Below are 16,807 nucleotides of genomic sequence, written 5' to 3' on the forward strand. Positions count from 1 at the left end.
CATATGGGAAAAATGAACATGAACACTTAGCCCATGGCACATACAAAAGTCAACTCAAAATTAATCATAGATTTCAATGCAAAGCCTAAAACCCTAAAACATCTAGAAGAAAACTAGAGAAAATTTTTGTGACCTTGGTTTAGATGATTTTTACAGAAGAAAGGACAGAAAAAGCAAAAGCCATAGGAGAAAAAAATATTGATAACATGGACTATATTAAAATTAAAAACCTCTGCTCTTCAGAAAGCACTGTTAAGAAAATGAAAAGACAAGCCACAGACTGGAAAGAAGGATTTGTAAAACGCTTCTCTGATAATTGTCTGTGTCCAGAACGAATCAAGAACTCCTACCACTCAGTGATGGAGAGATAATCACTATTCAAAAATGGGTAAAAGAATTTAACAGACACTTATTTAAAGTAAAGATCCAGATGGCAAATAAGCACATGAAGCAATGCTCACCATCATTAGCCATGACCTAAACTCAAATTAAAACCACAAGGATATACCTCTGCACACTTATTAGAATGGATGGTAAAAGCAAACAAACAGACAAGAAAACCCCATCAATATTGCTATGGTCTAAATGTTTGTGTGCCCCCCCCCAATTCATATGTTGAAACCCTAACCCTCAAAGGTGATGGTATTAGTGGGTGGGGTCTTTGGGGTGTGATTAGGTCATAAAGGTGAGGTCCTCAGGAATAGGATTCTTGAGAGCTCTCCTACAGAGAGCTTCTTTGGGAACCCTCCACCTTGTGAGATCCCTCCACCTTCTTCAGGAACCCTCTACCTTGTGAGGAGGAATCCACCCAGAAGAGAGGGCTCTCGCTCGACTAGGCTGATCCCCGATCTCGAGCTTCTAGCAGTAAGTTTCTGTTGTTTATGAGCCTCCCAGTCAGGGGTCCTTGCTTCTAGCAGCCCAAACAAAGACAAACACCTTGTAAGAATGCAGAGCGATTGCAGCTGGAATACATCTCTGGCAGGCATGAAAATGGTCCTTCCAGCCACTCCGGGAAAATGACTGGCCATCTTTTATAGTCGCACATCAATTGTATGACCTAGCAATTTTACTCTAGACGTTTACCCAAGAAAAATGCTATGTCCGCAGAAAACCTGTATACAGATGTGCAGAGCAGTTCTATTCATACACATCAAAAACTAGCAACAACAAATATCCTTCAGCTGATGAAGAAATATCTCTCCAGTGAGATTCTATTAAGCTATCAAAGGGAATCAGCTACTGATATACGCAATAGCATGAATAAGTCTCAAATCACATTATGCTAATTGGAGGAAGCCAAACACAAAAGGCTACACAAGGTATGATTTCACTTATACGTTACTCAGAGTAAAAAACAACACTACGGGGACAGAAATAGGCTGAGTGGACAGGAGCAGGAGCAGGGGAGAGGAGAGAGTCCCTTTGACTACAAAGGGACACTAAGGAACTTTCTAGAGTGATGGAAATATTTTATCCCTGGGGCTGTGGCGGTGGTTATAGGATTCTAAACCTTTGTCGAGATGCACCGCATTGGCATCCCCAAGAAGGATAAATGTTACTCTTTGTTTTTTGTTTTTTAAGTTTTTTTTTTTTATTTATTTGATAGAGATCACAAGTAGGCAGAGAGGCAGACAGAGAGAGAAGGGGGCAAAGCAGGCTCCCCAACTAGCAGAGAGCCCGATGAGGGGCTCGATCCCAGGGCCCTGAGATCATGACCTGGGCTGAAGGCAGAGGCTTAACCCACTGAGCCACCCAGGCGCCCCAAATGGTACTCTTTGTAAATTAAATCTCGATAAATCTGACTTTGAATAAAAAGAAAGAAAGAATTCAAATCCTACTCTTCCCCGCCCCCGCCCTCAATAACAACATGTTAAAGTGCTAATGGAGATGAAAATAACAACATTGGCACAATTATTCCAATTGTGGAAATTTATGCTGTAGCCCATGCATTTAATAGCGAGCATCATAGGCCTGTATTCTCCAGAGCACAAAGCCGCCGAAATTGGATAATCTTTCCCTTATCTTGTTTCTATCATGAAAAAAAAAGGCTTTCATTTCCCAAAACATCTTTTTCTTTCTGGAATAAGATAATATTTTATTTCTTTGTATCCTGTTTCAATCCACAAAGGAATAGAGGCAGCTTACACGAATGCTTTCAATAAACTAGAGGTCATAAATAAAAAACTGGGGCCAAAGAAAATATGCATCTCATGAGAAAGTCGAGAACAGCAAGGAAGCTGGGGCGTGGATATGTAAGTCGTGAGCTTCCCCCCACATAGTCATGTAGCCATGAGTTTCCCGATGGCCATAGGAGATGGGGGCGGAGGGTGGGAAAATTAATTAGCCAAATAATTTATTGGGCACAGGAGCAGAAACCCTTGAGTCCCACCATGGAAGAAAATGTTATCAAGACCAAACACCGAAGGTATCCCAGCAGCTTCCTCCATTTCTAACTGGCTCTGGCCTGGGAGAAATGTAACGCAGCTGGTTAACCCACCTGGAAAAAAACATGGTTTCAGATAAACTTCTCCAGCTCTGGGGCCTGCCTCTGGGTCACCCCGTTGCCATTCAGGTGGCTTCCTTCCCTCTGGCCTCTTCCTTCCCTCGCTCCTAGAAGAGAAGCAGCATAGGATGTCGTTTTTGGAACATCGGTAAGGTCCAGAGTTGACACCCAAGAAAGAATTCTTGAGATGTCTTTGGTGCGAAAAACATGATTTTATTAAAGCACCGGGACAGAAGCCGTGGGCAGAAAGAGCTGCTGCTCAGCGGTTGTGGGCGAATGGCTGATTCTATACTTGGGAGTCAGGGTAGGTAAGGAAAAAGGGAGGTATCAAAAAGGACTTTTCATATGCTGAAGAAGATTTGGGGGATACTGGAGTCCTTGCTATTGTCAAGCTAAGGTCATTTTCCCCTCTAGTAAGGCAGTGACATTAAGATAATTGGGAGCTTCCTGGGGGAATGATACACTCTGCCCTGCCTCAAGTATTTGTCAATGGGCTGCAGGTTATAATGACATTTTATATTGTTTACTTTCTCTTCTGCCTCTGTTTCCAACAACACTCCTGGAAGGGAGGGTGATGTTAGGGCTCCAGGAAATTGAGTTATGGGTCTCTGGAAGCTAGGCTATTGATCAGAATGCTTTTTCCTGGTGAATCACAAAGACATTGGTAAACAGATGGAGGCTCATGTCTTGCAGGACAGTGATCTCTATCAGTTACCCATTTGTTTTTGTCTTCTCTTAGTTTTAGGGCAGCGAGGCGTACCTGAGGGGTGTCCTACAGATTCCACCTGGGAGTGGAGGGGGTGGGGAGGCCACGGGGAGTCAGCTCGCCTTCCACTCCTCATCAGCATAGACTCCAGAAAGATCCCTGGCAAAGAAACAGACTGAGTTCTGGGTCTCAGTCCTTGTCTGGACACTGACTGGTTGACCATGGATTTGTGCTGGATTTGTGCCTCTGTCTTCATCTGTATAATGGGCAGACCTGATTTAGAAGCCCCACACAACTGTTATGAGAATTTGTTAACAGCTAGGAAAAGATTTCATAAACCGTGTGACCAATGACTCCTGTCCCCTAAAAGAATTGTTGTCCCCTAAAAGAATGTTGAAGTCCTAACTGGCTCTATCTGTGAATGTCACCTCATCAGGAATAAGGTCTTTGCAGATGGTCAAGGTAAGCTGAGCTCTTTAGGATAGGCAAAAATCCCCTATGATAGATGTCCTTATAAGGAGAAATTTAGACACACAAGTGGGAGATGGTGTGAGGCTGCAGGAGAATGCCACCTACAAGGCAAGGATGCCCCAAACTACCAGAAGCTAGGAGACAAGAGAACTGACCAGATTCTCCCTCACAGCCCATAGAGGGAACTGACCCTAACAATACCTTGATCTTGGACTTCTAGCCTCCAGAACCCTGAGACTAGAAATTTCTGTTATTGAAGCCACCCAGTTTATGGTATTTTTTTACAGCAGACTGTGGACGTTACTATGGTCGTGATGAGGGAGCAGAAGGCTAGCTGAGGACAAAGCACAAAGGGAAATCCTGTACCCCTCCCCCCCACTTCTGGGTGGGACCTGTGTGACATTCTTCAAGGGATCTCCCAACCCTCTTAATGTTAATACATTGCTAGAGGAGAAAACAACCTTACCTTGACAATGGCAAGGCCTCCGTTATCTAAATACCTAAGTAACAAGCACCCTCTGAAACTCCCTGAATGGAGGAAAGGCACTGAGATCTCAGCTCTCACTCCCCCAAATGGAATTTCTGGCTCCCTCTTACAGGCTAAACTGCTAAGAAGAAGCCCCCTCCATGCCTTCCTCTGACTTGTGGTGACATAGGACTTGTCTCCCTTGGGTATAGAAGAGGCTTTGTTCCTTTGGTCACTTTCTCCAATGACCTTGTGGCCATCCCTTGCTCTTCAGATAGTGGGACCGGAGCCCAGACATCTCCTGTGTCTCATACAGTACGTGATCTGTGCAGGTGGGCATCCCCGCAGGGTCTCTGTCAAGCAATCAGGAGTCAGTCTTGGTCAGTCTCATTCATCTGTTGCTGGACTCCTGAAGACTGAACCTTGGGGGGCAGAAATGGAGGCAACCTTCCCTGACCACCCACACCTCCCACACCAGCTCTCATTCTGATTAGATCTGGTGTACTCGTTTTCTTGGGCTGCTGTCACAAATGACGACAAACTTAGTCTCCCACGCTTCTGCAGTCCCAAAGTCCAACATGAGTTTCATTGAGATAAAATCAAAATGTCAACGGGTTTGCACTCCCTCTGGGGACTCTAAGGGAGAATCTGGTTTTTGCTTCTTCCAGCTACAGAAGGCCGATGCCTTCCTTGGCTTCCAGCCGCTCGTCCCAGTCTTCTGGGCAAGCATCTTCAAATCCTACTTCATGGTCACATCGTCTTCTCCTCTTTGGCCTCAAATCTCCCTCTGCCGCTCTTTTATAAGGAAATATTCCATTGTATTTTAAAGCCCACATGGATAATCCAGGATCATGTCCCCAGCCCAAGATCCTTAGTCCTATCACTTCTTTTGTCATACAATGTAAAGTTTTAGGGATCAGGTCTTGGATGTCATTGGGGTAGGGTTGTGTTTTGGCATACCATTCCTGACTTTGATTCTGTAACCCATCCTGGCCATGCCCATTTTGGTAAATGCAGTTAATGTATCAGAATCCATGAGCTCTATGGGATCCATCATGCTCAAGGTTGGGGTAGGGGTGAGTAGTCCTTGATGAAGCTATAGGGCAGGTAATCGAAAAGAACAAAATCAAGGAGGTACTAGGCTTGTCTGGCAGGTAGGTTAAGGTCAAAGATTTGCTCAAAGTCCAGCATTCACAGTCCAGAGAGAAAGAAGTTCAATTCTGTACCTTCATCTGTGCCTATGCAAGAGCCTATAATAGTTTCCAGAATCATAGAAACAGCATTTCCCACAGCCCTATGGCAACTTCCTTCTGGTTTGCACGAAATTACCTTTCCTAGAGCAGACAAAAAATTGGTTGTCTACTCAATGTTTATTTCCTCCTTTCTTTCCTTCTCAACAGAGCCCAGATTTGCTTTAGGGACTCCCCTCTCCCATGCTAGGTAATGGGCTTTCCGGAGGCATCCACTGCACTTTAAGCTGTGGAGACTGGGTTCTGGAGGCAGGTCAGGTTGAGTCAGGTTACCACCAGTGAATGCTGGTCATGAGCATATGGCAGATTACTGGTCTGCTGGGACAGGAAGGAGCTCTTCCGAAGAGACACAAAGAAGCCATGGCCTCCTTTCTTCTCTGAACAGGGCTGTGACTAGTCATGCCTGGAAGTGTTTTACCATTTTATGGGCATTTGGAGAACCAATGTAAGAACAAATTTCACTTACCGAAAGTGACAGAGTGAAGGGCAGAAAAATATGGGTCTTTAATTAGATAACTGAGCTACGGAATCAGCCAACCCCAAGAAAGCTACCTCACTTCCAGAGTTCTTATGAGGTGAGATATAAATTGCTTTATCATTTAATTTGAATGGGAGCCCAAAGTATCCTAAGTCACCTCCTGTCCAAGATCTGATAGTGCTTAGCCAAACCTGCTTTTCTTTCTAGCAACAGAAATAGAGGAATGGTCAGAGTTATACAGAGAAATTTATATTGGATTTTGAATCAAGATCCATTTTTATGTAACAAATTAGAGAGAATTGCATTTACCAAAACTCCTCTTAGAAAGAAGTCATTGTCTTAGCGGGAAAAATGGATTGATAAGTATTTGAGGTCACAGCAGAGAATGCAAAGCCTTTGAGCTTGGGCAGAACAGAGGAGAGGGTATTGTTTGTGTCCTGGAGGGTATCAAAGTGATAGAATAAGAAGGAAAGTGGAAGGAAGGGAGTGAGGAGATGGTTGAAAGAGCGGAGCCACATGCGGTCACACCTCTTGCTCAACAGTCCCCACATCTCCCCATTCTGGTACAGCGTCCAAAGCCACTAAATGTGGACCACTTGTAGAAACCAGTGGCAGAGCTGACTGTGGTCTCCATAGGCTGCAATCCAGCAGGCAGGAAAGCAGGTGTATGAGGACAGAAAGTATTACAAGTAATTCCCCATGAGTTTCCCCCAGGTCACGAAGACACATTTGGTTCTCTAGGTCAGTCTTCTGCATGGCAGCCTCAGCAATAAGGAGCCCAAGACTATGTCGAGTGTCCCGTTACTAGTTACGGTACCATTCCTAATACCTGTGTCTCTCCCACAAACTGCACTGGGCGATCTTGCCCAACCACTGCCAAATTTTGGAGCCCCAGGCCCACGGTGGACTTTGCTTTGAGTGCTGCAATCTTTGCTTTGAGGGCGGGGCTCCCCAACCCCTTTGAGAAAAGCATAACCTCAGACACCTAATCCTTCCAACAGGACTTTACTCTTTCCGCCTTGCTTGTGTCCTTTTTCTTTATTGCATGCAAGGCATCGCCGGTCCTCGACTTTTCAGCGTTTTTGGGGTTTGACTCCAGCCTTTCCATGGGAAATGCTTTCCTAGCAGAATTCCCCACCATGGGCATTCAGACCTTCCATTTGCATAAGTAAGCAGTCGTTTGTACAGATGAAATGAGCAGTTACATATGTGCAGATAGGTCCTAATAGGTACCGTATGCTCCAATTACCCATTTTCCCAGCCCCCTGGACTGATTGGTTATTAATGCAGCAGATGGAGCAATTTAGCACTAGCAAACTCCCCAAATGCCACCCTTCCCTCTTCTTCCCAGACCCACGGGCTTCTCCTGGCACCCTCCACTTCTTTGTCGCAGCAGAATCAACGCCACTGAGTAGTATCCAACACATGCCCTTAGTTCCGCTGACAGTTCAATTGCATTTTTTTTTTTTTAATGAGGTTGCCACTCAGCAAACCCAGCAGGCCTTCGCTGTCAAAAAGATTCTCAACTGAAAAAAGCTGGGTTTTTCAACTGCATCCTGGGTAAAAGCTGGCCTGTTTGGACTTCTTTGGGCTGGAAGTCTTCAAAGTATCTGAAGGTCAGGGCTACGGATGCCTGAGGTTTGCTGAGATGACCCAGAGTTCTGCCAAGATCCCGGGTCCTTTTGGGGCATCTTGGACAGACTGAGGACAGTCGGCACACTCCCGTCAGACCAACAAAGACTCGGAACCCCTCAGAGGTGGAGGCAAACAGGAAATCATTCAGGCCCGCAGGTCGCATGCTGATTTCCTTGACACCCCGAGAGTCCCGGAGATACCTGTGAGTGAGGAGAAGCCTGAGCGGTAGAGAACCTGCCCTTTGCGATCCTGCATTAACCAGACCTGCTCTGTATTTACTTGGCACACTTTATCATTTATTGGGTTTATTTGTATGGCTAGAAAATCCCGCCTCCAAAGTCAGTTGGAAAACCCAACAGGTTATTGGTTTCAGACCTGGGTCTCTAAAATCTCTTCAGTTCTTGATGGGATGGGGGGCAGGAGAGGTGGTTGAACGGAAGCTATTTTTAAGTATTTTACAAAGCTTAATAGCACTTCTCCATTCACTGACTGCTCCCTGAAATGTCAGGCAGCGATCTCATCCACCTCCAGCTCCAACCACCGCCTTCACAGCCGTGACTCACAGGCTCCTGCCTCTAGCACAGACCCCTTTTCCAGAATCCGGGTCTGAATCCAAGCTTGTCCACACTGCCTCTCCTCTCGACACTCTCAAGGCATTCCAACTCAGCTGTCTTTTCCCTGTTACTCATGGGTCCCCGCCCCCCAACCATGGATTCTTTTCGGACATTCTCTTCTCTGCACAAGGCAATTTCCTCTATTGAGCTACATACAACAGAATCCTACAAATCCCTCTTGGCAACACTGTCTCCCTTTCTTTGCATATCTAGCTGATCACCAGCTGCTGTCAATTGCCCTTCTGAACATCTTCATAAACCATTTACTCCTACCATCCCTTTGGACTTCACTGTAATCCAAAAATCACTCAAAGAAGCAAAGTTTCTTACCTGCTCTCCACTTCCATCAATGTTTTCACATTTTCCAATGAAGAACACAGTCCTTACCAGGGCTCAAGACTTTACAAGGCCAGGCCCCAGCCTCAACTCTCACCACATGGCCCCTTGCTGCTGTGTTCCAGCCGCTCTGCCTTTTTATCAGTTCCCTGTACACATCAGGCTCCCTTCCACCACAGGGCTTTTGCACATGCATTTTGCCCTCTGCCTGGAATAGTTTTTTCTCCCTTTTCTATCTAAGCCCTCTTCCTCAGGTCTCTGGTTTCTAGCCCCTCTTAATTTCTGTGTCCCTCCTGTGCCACACTTGTGGCAAGATAGTTTATGGGCTATTAGATAAATTCCTAACTCTGCTCCATCTCTCACTGGGCTTGAACACTCTGCTTTCTGAGGGTGTCACCTGGTCTCTGCAGCCTCCGTGGGTCTGGGCTGCTCTAGCACTGAGGCACTCCCCGCTACAGCAGGCACCACAGAGGACGTGAGGGAGGAACGTGGCCAGCTTAGATGTGCAACTGCAGCCCGGGCTTTTCAGATGTGGAGACAGTGCTAGGTGTTGCTGAGGCAGCAGCCGCTGGGACCGAAGCCAAGTAGCCCTGTCCAGAGGCGGGTGGGGCCTTGGTTGGGATTGCTTCCTATGAGGGTTAATTTTACGTGTCAACTTGACTAGGCTAAGAGATGCCCAGACAGTCAACAAAACATCGTTTCTCCGTGTATCTGTGAAGTTGTTTCAGGAAGATGTTAGCGTCTGAGTTGGTAACGAAGGAGATGGCCCTCACCAGTGTGCATGGTTATCATCCAGTTCACTGCGGGTCTGACTAGAAGAAAAAGACAGAGGGAGGGCAAATTTGCTCTCGGCCTGAGCTTCGTCATCCATCTCCCCCTGCCCTCAGACCTTCAGAGGCAGACTGGGACTCCACCACTGGCTTCCCAGGGCCTCCAGCTTACAGGTCATAGAACTTCTCAGCCTCCATAACTGTGTGAGCTGGCTCCTCACAGAAAATCTCTTTCTATCTATGTCTATCCTATTGGTTCTGTTTCTCTGGGATACCCTGAAAGACACACTTCATATTATATAATTATTCTCTTCTTAGCTCTGATATAATGGCAGGCATGGGGAAGGGCAGTGAAGTTTGGACTCCCGGCTGCCATGTCATTGAAGGTCTGAGACTCCTCCTTCACCTGAAGAATGGGGACAACTGTGGTAAGACCATCATTCAAGCTTTTTTGGGGGGGGCAGTAGGCAAGCAGGAATGCATGGGCAATTCTAGAAGGTTGCAGGGAGTGGCTTAATGCTGCTACTGCATAGACGATGAAATAATCTTGAAACCCACACCGTCCTTAAAAAATATACATGACATGTACATTCTAGTCCATCATGTATCGTGTTTTCTTAATCATTGAAAATTTCCCTGGACATAATTTAAAAAAATGTTTTAAGAAGAGCTTTATCCAGCAAATGTATAGATCCATCCTCTAAAACACCATCAGAATCCCCTGGTGGGTGGCTGAGCATCGCAGTTTAAAAAGCACAGCTCAGGACAAGAGACAATGAGAGAAACAACTACTATTGATTGAATTCACATTAGGTGTTTCACTTGCATTTTCTCATTTGACTATTTCAAAGGCATCATGATGTAGGGATTACTTCCCCTATTCTGCAGATGAGAACATCAGGGCTCAGGGAGATTAAATGCCCAACCCAACCAACAATGAGAATTTGAATACAGTTCATCATATGTGAAGGTCAGATTTTTACCCACCAGATTGTGGGGCTTCCCAATGCTTATGGAGCACCTGGCCCGGTGCCTGGTCACAGCAGGGACTGAGACCGTTCCCACGGTGGCCACCCCATGGCATGCGGTAGTCAGCCGGCTTCCCCAGGACGAGGAAAGCCACACCCTCTGGACAGGTGAGCAGGGCTGTCTCTAGGCAGAGATATGACTAGATAATTTTGCCTCTCACTCATCAGTAGAACCTTAAATCTCTCTCTTTCTCTCTGCCTCCCCCTGGATCAGTTAGCTTTGAATCTGCCAATTATTCCCCAAAGCTATCAAGCTGTTACCATTGAACGGGGAGCCAGGGAACATTATGCATTTCCCGGATCAAGAGCTCCGAAGACAGAGTGGGCAGCGGCCAAGTCAGAAGCTGTTTTGCCCATCAAGGATGCACTCATGGCCTTGGGAATTTAAATAGCCCCTTTTGGGGCGCCTGGGTGGCTCAGTGAGTTAAAGCCTCTGCCTTCAGCTCAGGTCATGATCCCAGGGTCCTGGGATCATCGAGCCCTGAATCGGGCTCTCTGCTCAGCGGGGAGCCTGCTTCCCTTCCTCTCTCTGCCTGCCCCTCTGCCTATTTGTGATCTCTGTCTGTCAAATAAATAAATAAAATCTTTTAAAAAAATAAAATAAATAACCCCTTTAAAGGGAAATATTATGGAAGCTCTATCTCCAAGGGGAAAAGAATAAAATATAGAAAATTGAGTTTCTGAGTGGAAAAATACTAAACCCAAAAGATTCTGCTATTCTTCCGTTAAGTTGTAAAGATTAGAGTCTGAATGTGGTAATAATTACTTTTTTAAAATACTCTCTCCTTAAGCAATCTCTCAATTATAACTACCTTGTGTGTGATGATAGTTGTCCGCAGTCATGTCCATCCGTCCATCCATCTACACAACCACTAGTAAATAGAAGGCAAGTGTGTCAAGCAGTACCCATTCTTTGACTTCCACCAACAAGACAATGAGGACGGTGCTACACTGCCCCCAGCTCTGGCCTCATTGAGGACACCCTGAGAATGAACAAAGCCACCTCAGCGTGTGAACAACCCTGAAGTTGTCACCTCTCCCTCCCCCACGCCCAGCTCCCTCCTCCAACAGTGTGGGTAGTGGCTATACCACCTAGAATGAGTGGATCTGGTTTGGGCCCCAAGAAGTTCTACACATACCACATCTCTGCTGATGTGGTGAAACTCCTCGTTCTAACCTGGTGAGGAAGGAAGGTAGAATTGGATGATCATGATTTTGCAGCCCCCAAGGAAAGAATGAATTTCGACATTAGTAATGAGAAGACATTAAACTCAGGAAAAGAGACAGTCGGATCTGAGCTGCTTCCTGAACACGGTTCCGGATACACAGTGGGGCTCCCAGAGCAGCAGTCCAGGCCTGTGAAGCTTCGGGAGCCAACCACCAACCGACAGGAAATACAGAGGACAGAGGAACTTACTAAATGCCACCAAGGGAATGCAATTAGCAAAGATAATGGGAAACTTAAGATACCAAATGACCCCGTTCCTTTAGCAACAATAAATTGCACAATAACGTAGAAAGAATCTACAGTTTAAAAAGAATCTTAGGAGACACACTAACTGATCACAGAGTGGATTTTATTTGGATCCTAATTCAAACAAATAAACTTAAAAAACATATAAAACAACTAGGAAGTACAAACACTGACTAGATAATTAATGTTATGAAGAAATTACTGTTGGCTGCTCCCGGCTATGACAATGGTATTGCGATTTTATTATAAAAGGGGAGTTTTGTCCTAGAAACAGAGTAGGGTGGTGGTTGCCGGGGGAGGGGGGAGGGGGAAATGGGAAAATATTGGTCAAAGTGTATAAAGTTTCAGTTATGCAGAGTTAGTAAGTTCTAGAGATCTAATGTATATTTGAAATTGCTAAGAGGATAGATTTTAAATCTTCTTATCTCACACACACACACACACACACACACACACACACACGGTGGACATGTAGAAGAAGTAGCTATGCTAAGTACCTGGGTTGTGGCAATCATTCACTGTATATCAAAATATCAAATTGTGTAGCTTATACACACTCAAGTTTTATGTCAGTAATATCTCAATAAAGCTGTTAAAATAAAATAGGAGTTTTTGCTTTTCGAGATACACACTGAAATATTTGCTGATGAAATGATAGGACGTTTGGGATTCACTTCAAAACCTCCAGGGTGGGGCACCTAGATGGCTCAGTCGGTTGTGTCCACCTTTGGCTCAGGTCCTGATCCCAGAGTCCTGAGATCAAGTCCTGCATCCGGCTTCTTGCTCAGCAGGGAGCCTGCTTCTCCCTCTCTCTCTGCCTGCCACTTCCCTGCTTGCGAACTCTCTCTCTGATAAATAAATAAACAAAATCTTTAAGAAAATATGATTATCCGAGGTACAATTGGAAGGGAGTGTAGATGACAAAAGGTTGTTCATGACTGACGGTTGTCAGAGTTGGATATGTTGGAGTGGGACACACTGTTCTCTCTCTAGTTATTCATGCATTCTTGAAACAGACCGTAATTTTTTAAAACTGTGAAAAATAATGCCTTCAGCAAGAACCATTAACAAATACTTTGTCCAGCACCTGCCATGTGTTGTGCACTAGCGTAGGTGATTGAGATATGTCAGCAACAAAACAAGATTCCTGCCTTCCTGGAGCTCACATTCTGTGGGAGGTTGGGGGTGGGGGAAGAGGGACTATGAATTTGATTATTATGTTTAAAATCATCAGAGAAACTGTGAACAGACTAAGCTGGGTTACGAGTTAGAGAGGGAGAGGTTGTCACTTTGAACCGAGTGGCAGGGGCACCTGTGTGAAGACCCTGCGGGAGATGAGGGAGTGAGCCCAGGCGGCCAGGAGGAAGGGCGTGCCTGGGACAGGTGACAGCCAAAGCGAAGGTGGGAGGCAGGCAGTGTGTCTGCTATGTTTGACCAACAGCAGGGAGACCAGCGTGGCTGGAGTGAGTTTGAAAAAGTATAGATCAGAGAGGCAGGGAGAGCAGGCGAAGATGGAGTAAGGCCCGTGTAAGACTTGGTTTTTACCCTGGAAGGCTGGCAGTAATGCAGAGCTCTGAGCAGAAGAGGGGCGCGATGGCACGACCTTTAGAGTCCCCTTGGCTGCTCTGCTGAGAATAGACTGTAGGGGTCAGAGGCGGTAGCAGCAAGCTCCGTTAGGAGGCTCCTAGCCTAGAGCGATGGTGGCTCAGACCAGGATGATGGCAGTGGAGGTGGACACGGATGCTTGAATAATGGTTACTTGAAAGCCGAACCTCCAGGAACGCATGCGCAGTGAAAGAAAAGAGTCTGGGGGTACTCCACGGTTTATAGCCCGAGCTGCTCGATGGATGAAGTTGTGCATCATGACATCTCAGCCAAGGGAGTTGACACAGACCTTGTGTTTCTCTTTCACATCCAGCAAGTCCAGAATAAGCCATCCAGGGTCAGCAGGGTGGCTGCACCTTGGTCTTGGACGCAGACTATTTCCAGGTTTCTTCTGCACTAACCCCCAGGAACTGTGCTCAGCCTCATGGTCTGAAATGAAATTCAAGCCATCAGGTCCATATTCCAAATAGCGGGATGTGGAAGGAGGGAAAGGGGGGCAAATGGGTCATCTATGTTTTGAAAATATTTTCCAGAAGCTTCCATACAACTCCTTTGCTTCCATCCTACTGTCTGGAAGTTAGCTCCACTCCACATCTACCTCCTGAGATGCCAGGAATATAGCCTCTACTCCAGATATCCAACCAAAGACTGGAGGTTTCATCCCTGAAGAGGAGGGAGAGAACAGATACTAAGGTAAGCACACGCAGATTCTGCCACACCATCCATCTTGTTGCCCAGAGTGGAACCTCAGTCCTTCCTAGGGGTTCTTCCTCAAGTACTGTCAATACTACATCCTCATTAGAAGAGCCTGCTGCTCATCAGCTCAGGCTTCGGGGTCAAAGAAACCCAAATTTAAATCCCTGTTCTGCCCCTTACCAGCTATGAGACTTTACACTTCTACTCTGTGATATTTTGCATAAACTTTTCCCAGACTTAGAATGCCCCTTATCCTTACTTCTCAGGTAGCGTACTCCTAGTCATGCCTCAAAACCCAATCCCAATGGCCCCGCTTTAGGGAAGCCTTCCTTGACTTTGTCAGAGTGCCATGAATCCACTTTCCTTACTTCCTGGGATAGTTATGTGCCAGTGACTGAAGTTTGGGAAAACTACGTTATATCATTTAACATTTATGATAACCCTGCTCTCTTCCATTTTATAAAGGCAGACAGTGAAGCCCAGAGAGGTAAAAGGCAGAGTTTACACTTGACTTCAGAGACCCTGATCTTTCTGTTAGTCCCCAGTCCTAGGACGCACACCCTCTGTGTCTTACTCTAGTGAGTGAGCCTGGTTGTGCAGACCCATTCCCTGGGAACCAGGGTATATCAACAGTCTCCCCCCCCCCCAGCAGTGGGCTGAAGATCCCCTGCCTGCTGGGGAGTGCGTCTGTACCTCACTCTTCCCTACATACTAGGTCTAATTCATTTCTGTATGCCCAGCACACAATTAGCATTCAGAAAATGTTTCTTATATCTCATCTGTTTCCAAATATTTAAATGTCCGCATGTGTAAGAATTAAATAAATGGTAGCTATTGCTATCATTGTAATTACTGTTATTATTACAAGCATTTTGCTGTCATGGGTACAAAATTTATTTGGTTGCCTGACTCTCCATCCATATGTTTGTAAAACAAGTCAGCAGAGTGAAAATTCACCAAAGAAAACCCAAACAGAGAAAGGTCTTTGGAAAGTGGCCACCATAAGGAGCGGTGTTTTTAGGGGGGCTGACCACCCTGCCACAGCTAAGCGGGCCTTCATCTCTCAGCACACGGAGCCTGCAGCATAATCCAGGCACGTTTGATAAAACTTCTGTCTTCTTTCCAAAGCCTTAAATCAAAAAGAAATTTGCTTGCAGCATCAACTCTGAGTCTTAAAAAAGCAGCGCATTAGCATCAACAATGGGATTAATTAGGCTTCCCTGGAAACTGTTCAAACAAAGGATTGTGCAGTTCCCTAAGAAGGTCAGGCTTTTCGTTCTTTTCTGCAGCGGGCCCGCTCTGTGAGGGCCTGCTGTTCTGGGGTCTCGTGCCATCCCCGTAACTGGTTCCCGGGCTTTCTCATGGAGCTGGCCTGTGCCCTAGGACCGGGGGAGGGGCTAATGGAAAGATCCAGGTATCTGAGGTCTAACATAAGCTGTGTCTTTCACCTCTGAGGGCTTCATTGTCCTGCTTTGTAAAATGGGTGTGATATTCTCCACAGAAGACGAGGGCTGCCGTCAAAGCTGAAAGAAGCAGTATGGTTTCCCCAAACCTCAGTCATTAGCTCGCAGCTGTCCCAATCTTGCCAACATGCTATACCTCTTTCGATGCTACTGACCGAATATTTCCTTTTAATCAATATATTTTAGGAGGGAAGACTATAGTCTTACTTTAAGTAGAAAAAAACAAAACAAAACAAAACAAAACAGGATTTTTAAATTACACAACCCAAAATAGCTAAAGAAAAAATATTTTTAAATTCACATACCACCAAAAATTACCATATTAACCAGCAGGGTATTATTTGAGCCAAGCTCTGGGAAAGACGGTAACCGGGGGGCACAGACGGGTGAGTCTTTGTATACTTTGACAATTCTCCTTCCTGTCTCCTTCCTCAGCCTATGTCCTCCCACCAGTCTCCCCACTGGCTCTGGGCAGAGCTGTTTCCTCACCAACTTAGAAGTTCCTTCTGCCTGAGAAGCTGACGTCTGTGTAGCCTGCAAGGGTGATGTGGAGAGAGACACATCCTCTCCTGCCTGGATCCCCAAGCGTCACGGGAGGCACCCGAACCACCATCCCAGATTTGTTTCGGACACGCGCACCCTGTCTTGTGAATCAAAGTGGCCCCCGAAGGGAGCCAATTGATTTCTTTTTCCCAGTGTTTTTCCAAGTGCTCCAAGTGAACTAGAGTACCTTTTCCTTTGAAATTCCTATATTTAGCCTACTGGAATGCTATTTTGTTTTTCAAAGAATGTATCATCTAATTTGAGCTTTTTTCATTGCACATGACAGGAAAATCCTTGTTCGATGTATTTAAGTAAATAATAAGAATTTATTGGCTCACATAGCTAAATAGTCTGGAGGCTTCAGGCCCGGCTTGATCCAGGGCCAAAATTATGTGACTAGAATAAACTTCTCTGTCCATTTATTAGCTCTGTTTTCTTCAATGTGGCTTCCTTCTCTGCAAACTGTCCCAGTGTGGTCATAAATAACAAATGTGAGTTCCCAGGGCTCAGACATCCAAATATAAAGCCGACAGAAATATGTGAGCCTCACTGAGGCAGTCTTCTCAGCAAATTCTGGAATCTGTTCTGATTGGAAATTTTAGGGTACATGCTGACGCCCAACTCAAGCAATTCCCATCACAAGGGGTCATACCACTTTGATTACTCAGTCCCGGGTCAGTCAACTCCTTTAGAGAGACACAGGCTGAATGTGGTGCTGGAGGTGGCCCACCAGAGGGAAATTGGGGCATGGCTACAAGCAGAGTGAAGG

The 16,807-nt window shown here is 45.8% G+C and overlaps 1 long non-coding RNA gene across 1 annotated transcript; it reads left to right on the forward strand.

Annotated features, from left to right (window-relative positions):
- Nucleotides 1–751: 751 nt before the first annotated feature.
- LOC101686586 lies at nucleotides 752–16,439 on the forward strand. The gene is made up of 4 exons (XR_198351.2): nucleotides 752–864; nucleotides 9,548–9,657; nucleotides 13,870–14,029; nucleotides 15,931–16,439. It is a non-coding gene; the product is annotated as an uncharacterized LOC101686586 (long non-coding RNA).
- Nucleotides 16,440–16,807: the final 368 nt, after the last annotated feature.

The sequence above is a fragment of the Mustela putorius genome, unplaced genomic scaffold (genome assembly GCF_011764305.1).
Source record: "Mustela putorius furo isolate JIRA1106 unplaced genomic scaffold, ASM1176430v1.1 tig00000145_pilon_pilon_pilon, whole genome shotgun sequence".
Lineage (NCBI taxonomy): Eukaryota > Metazoa > Chordata > Mammalia > Carnivora > Mustelidae > Mustela > Mustela putorius.